The sequence below is a fragment of the Citrus clementina genome, unplaced genomic scaffold, assembly GCF_000493195.1.
Source record: "Citrus clementina cultivar Clemenules unplaced genomic scaffold, Citrus_clementina_v1.0 scaffold_9, whole genome shotgun sequence".
Taxonomy (NCBI): domain Eukaryota; kingdom Viridiplantae; phylum Streptophyta; class Magnoliopsida; order Sapindales; family Rutaceae; genus Citrus; species Citrus x clementina.
The window spans coordinates 11,614,402-11,620,116 of NW_006261964.1; the positions used below are offsets into that span (position 1 = coordinate 11,614,402).

At 33.3% G+C, this 5,715-nt stretch overlaps 1 pseudogene; it reads right to left on the reverse strand.

Moving 5' to 3' along the window:
- Positions 1-3,504: 3,504 nt before the first annotated feature.
- Positions 3,505-5,715, reverse strand: part of LOC112099180 — a 5,520-nt pseudogene continuing 3,309 nt past the window's right edge.

Consider the following 5,715-nt stretch of genomic DNA (forward strand, 5'->3'; position numbering starts at 1 on the left):
TGAATCACTCACATTTATGGATGCAGACTCAGGTTATAACCAACTTCAAATGCATCATTTAGATAGGGAGAAAACAACATTCATTACAAATAAAGGCTTATATTGTTATAAAGTAATGCCTTTTGGGTTGAAAAATATTGGAGCAACCTATCAAAGGTTGGTCAATAAGATATTTGTTGGACAGATTGGAAGGAAAATGGAAGTTTATATAGATGACATGCTTGTTAAAAGCAAGAAAATGAAGGACCACGTTGCAAACTTGAAGGAAGCTTTCAAAATTCTGAAACATTTTAACATGAAGCTTAATCTGAGTAAATGTGCTTTTGGAGTATCTTTCAAAAAATTCTTAGGATTCATGGTCAGTCCACGAGGAATTGAAGCTAATCTTGATAAAATTTAGACTCTGTTGGATATGGAGTCACCAAAAACAATAAAAAAGGTCCAATTATTAACATAGGGTTGATGCTTTAAGTTGCTTTATTTCACGAGCAACATATAAATACTTGTCATTCTTTAAAACTCTCTGTGGGGGAAAAAATCTAGTGTGGATTAATGAATGCGAGAAAGCATTCTAGGAATTGAAAAAGTACATGGGCAGTCCTCTAATTCCTTCAAAACCAATATCAGGGGAAAACCTGTATATTTATCTAACTATGACAGACTCAATAGTAAGTTCAGTATTAATAAAAGAGGAAGATAAAGTGGAAAAACCTATCTACTACGTGGGTCATGCACTGTTAAATGCTAAAATGAGATATCCAATGATAAAGAAAATGGCGCTGGCATTGGTGATCTCTGCTAGGAAGTTAAGGCCCTATTTTCAAGCCCATACTACAATGGTGCTGACAAATCAACCCCTCAGACAAGTCATGCAAAAAATCAGAAGCGTAAGGAAGATTAGTCTAATGGGCCGTAGAACTGGAAGAGCATGATATTCAGTATCAGCCTAGAACAGCAATTAAAAGACAAGCTGCTGTAGATTTTGTGGTAGAATTTACCAGTAATCAACTCAGAAAGGAAATAATTAACTTAGGAGCTTTACTAGTCTGGAAGTTGTATGTGGATGAATCATTAAATTGATAAGAAAATAAGGCAAGACTAATTTTAATGACTTCAAAAAATACAGAACTAAGTTCCACCCTTCAATTTGGATTCCAAGTCTCTAACAATGAAGCAAAATATGAAGCATTACTTGTTGGACTTAGATGGGAAAAAGAAATGGAGCTAGAAAAACTAGAAATGTATAGCGATTCACTTTGATTGTGAACCAGACTAATCAGAATACCAAGCAAAAGAAGATAAAATGATGGAATATCTTAGAAAGGTTAAGGGTCTGTTAGAAAATTTTGTGGAATACGCTGTAATATAAATCTCAAGAGAGGAAAATAGCAAACAGATGCTCTTGCTATATTAGCTTCAGCTATCGACCCAAGCCTGACCAAACTTATTCCTATAGAGTTTGCCAAGACCAAGTATTAATAAGAAGGAGAGTAGTAAAAGAAATAGAAGAAACGTGGCCACACGCTTCTGGTTGCCCTAATTATAAGTTATAAAAGAAGGATACATGAAAAGAAAAAGGAGAGCCGACATTAAAGAAAAACAACAGAGAAAAACCAAAATGAAAACAAAGACTAAAAGAGATTTGAGAACTACAATAGTGGATTCAAGGAGAAAACAGTAGAGATATAAAAAAGACCAAGCAAAACTCAATTCTTCTTTTTATTTTCTTATTTTTATTTGTTTATTGGAATGTATTTGATGGCTAAAACTATTTTTGTTTTTGTTCTATCGTAAATCATGAACTAAATTTTATTGTGGTTGAGTGATAAACAAGCTTAATGGATGTTTGACTGATATATACGTGTTGCTCGGGATTTGTTACGTCATTTTGTCCTAATTTTGCTTATTGTAATTCTTTATTTTGGCTGACCACTAATTTAATGGATACTAGCTAAGAAAGAGTCTAAAAACTATCTGACTTAGTGGAACAAATTAAGGTAATACATGGTTTTAGATCGGTTTCCCAAGTTGTGTTAATCTCTATTTGAATAGGGCCATGATTGATCTAAAATTTAGGAAGAACTAGATATAGATATTTAGCTTGTAGGGTAATTGGAACCTAGAACGCATAATTTTATATCTCATGCTAGCGTAACAACTGATCCTTATTGGTTGCATTTACATATAAGATATCCAATAGGCGAAATTGAGGATGTATAAGGGATTCTGCCCAGTGTTGTAGTAGATGCTGTAGCAACATGATCTTAGTTGGCAAAGTAGTCAATACCATTAAGTGAGTTTCATCATTCAACTACATTTATTCCCATTGAGTTTGTCCTTGTGTTTGCCTTGGGAATTTTCCTTATTGCATTTTGTTATTTTCATTATTTTTATTTAGTTTGTTTAATTGTTTCATCACTTATTCTATATTAATTTAAATTGTATTTGCACTGTTAAGGTTGTTGTAGCAAATCCTATAATATCAATCATTGTGGAGACAATCTGAATACTCATTAGTATATTACTTGTTGTGTACACTTGCACATTGACACCCATAGGAATAAGCATACAACACATCAATTACTTTACTAAATGGGTAGAAGCAGAACCTTTGGCACAAATTATAGAATAAAAGACAACAGCGTTTGTATAGAAATTTAATATATGTAGATTCGAAATCCCTTAAGCTATTGTTACAGATAATTGAAAGCAATTTGACAATTCACGCTTTAGGGGATTATGTCAGAGTCTTGAAATCAAGAACTTCTTCTTCACCAGCCCATCCTTAAGCAAACGGGCAAGTAAAAGCTATTAATAAAATAATTAAGCACCACTTGAAGACCAAGTTAGAAAAACACAAGGGGCCTTGAGCAGATCAGCTTCCATTCGTATTGTGGTCCTATAGAACAACACATTCTACAACAACTGTAGAAACACTATATTCCCTCGCATTTGGTATGAAGGCAGTTGAAAAGACCCGCCCCGAATCTTTAGGACGAGTCTATCTAATCTCACCTAAATGAATTAACAATAATTTTAATATCTAAGAATTCTACTAAAAATTTGGCAAAGTCTCCTATGTAATTATGACATCCCCAAACCTGCAATTTATAGGGCAATTATCCACCGATCACTTATTTTTTCGAGCTTTTTCAAAAATACACATATCTTTTTTTTTTTTTGCTGAACTCCACCTAAAGATGTATTTTCTTGCACCTATCCACTGCCGTCTTAACTTTGTTACTAGAATTAACAGAATATTAGTCAAATGACCTTTTTACCCACAAATATAAAATTACTATTTTACCCTAAATAAATGCCAAAAAATAAATGAAAAAGAAAAAAAAATACAAAAAACACTAATAAATTAAAAGATTTGAAGTGTGATTAGATATGATTAAATTCAACATTAATCAATATCCAGCCGGTAATTACTGTAAAACATAAAACATAAAACTACTTCAATTAAATAATGATAGTAATTAAAATTTAAAAAGCTTAAGCTTAATCATCATCATCTAGATCAACATCCTTAAAAGCTCATACTCTTTCCTGGTTGCTTCCTCCTCCTCGGGCATGAAATTAGTTTGAATCCCAAAAAACTTCCTGATGTACTCGACACTCTTGTTCTTGATCCTGTTGGCCAAAGTCTTTGTCAAATAATCCAACATCTCTTTGATATTCAAATAATTTGCCACCAATAACATCTCTTTCAACTCATCATTACTCTTACCCTTCCCAAACTCCTAGTTGAATGTCTTCATCCCCTATTTTGGTGACATTTTCTTTCGAAACTCCATGGGCCTTACAAAATTTGATTATGTACGGCAGTTGCGGCACCACCATGTCCTCTGATGTGTCGTCGCTCATCGAAGAATGACTTCACAATCTCGAACACCCTTGCTCTTCCACCTTGAATAGTTGTTGTCTGTCTTCATAGATATTTTCTTCGTTGCCTGAGCGGAGCAAGAGGAGGATGTTTCCTAAAATTTATTACAAATCAACTTAACCCATATTCTAGGGTTTCTAAGAACAATGATTAACAACAATTACCATACAAATCGAAACGTAGAAGCTTGATAGCAAATAAATTGGACAAAAAATGGCGTGCTTTTGGAGAAAAAATGGCTGGATTTTAAAGGTCCTCAAGCACTTCACAAACACGAAGTTTGATGAAAATTGGAAAAACAATGGCGTGCTTTTGGTTACTTGCTCGAGGCAGTGATGTGCTTTTGACTTTTTTTTTTAATTTCAACCATTAAACGATGTCATTTATTTTTTGTTTGGGTGAAATAACAATTTTATCCTCGTGACATCAGCAAAGTTTTAATAGAGTTTAGACGGCAGTGGATGTGTGCAAGAAAATGCATCTTCGAGTGGAATTCAGTCAAAAAAATTTAAGATATGTGTATTTTTGAAAAAGCACGAAAAAACAAGTGATCGATAGATAGTTTCCCCAATTTATAAAATCAACACTCCCAAAAATGATACAATAATCAATCAACCTCCACAGCTAACTTTCTCAATCAAATACCAGTATCCTTCAATCAAGAATACAAATATTTTATCCTTAGTCACAAATAAGTTATAAATTATACAATTCAAACTATCTCAACAAAACATCTATAATTCCTAACATCATCATGTGGCTATAATTTCAAAATCTAACTATCGTTGCTGGGTCGACTGATGTACCTGCAAATCTCCTGTTGGGGGGGGGGTGAATATAATAAAAATGGGGTGAGTATAAAACTCAGTAAGCTCAGTGAGTGGATAGTAATTTTTGAAAAAATAAATTTATTTAAAATGATTTAATCTTTCCCAAATCAATTTTGTCAAAATATCATAAGAACTTACATAAACTTGTTTAATTCAAATCATGCACTGAAATAACAATATTACATAAATTTTCTTAAAATCAATGAAATCATAATACATATAATATCAAATATTGAATACTAAAAACTATCACCAAACAAGTACCCAGGGGAATAATCTCATCATATTTGAATCTCGACGGACGGGCAATCAAGAACCATCATGCCCCGAAGCTACAACGGATAGACGGGGAAATGCCATCTCATATCCCATATATCTCATCATATTTGTGCATGCATAATCTGATCCCTAAAGGACAAGGCGGCCAAGTACATGGCCCAAAGCCTCTGTGTGTACTCAAATGGGCACAAAAGGCCTATATCTCATCTGTATCATATGTATCTCAACATCTGTATCCCTATAATCATCAACCACATGCATATGCCCCCAACAGGTAGAAGCGCCCAAACACATGGCCCAAAGCCTCTATGTGTGTTCAGACGGGCCCTAAAGGACTGTCATCTCATATCATTTGTATCACTGTATCTAGAGGAGATACAATGATACAGATGTACATAAACATATAATGACATCTGAATTCTCATTTTCTTTTTATTCAACATATCTCAATTCCACTCAATTCTCTTTAAAACTATTATCATAAATTTACTTAAAAGCGGTCATAAAATCATTAATCAAACTCATTCGCAATAATAATAAATATCAGCACGCTAATAAAAATCCATTTTCTAGAAAATCATTAAATCGAAGTATTAAATACTTATTATCAAAACATGTTGTATTGTATGGTAAAATCAGAATATACTATAAAAATAGGTTTTGTATATTCCACTCACAGTGACGATGTTCAAACTCGATATCGTCAACGTCTGCGGG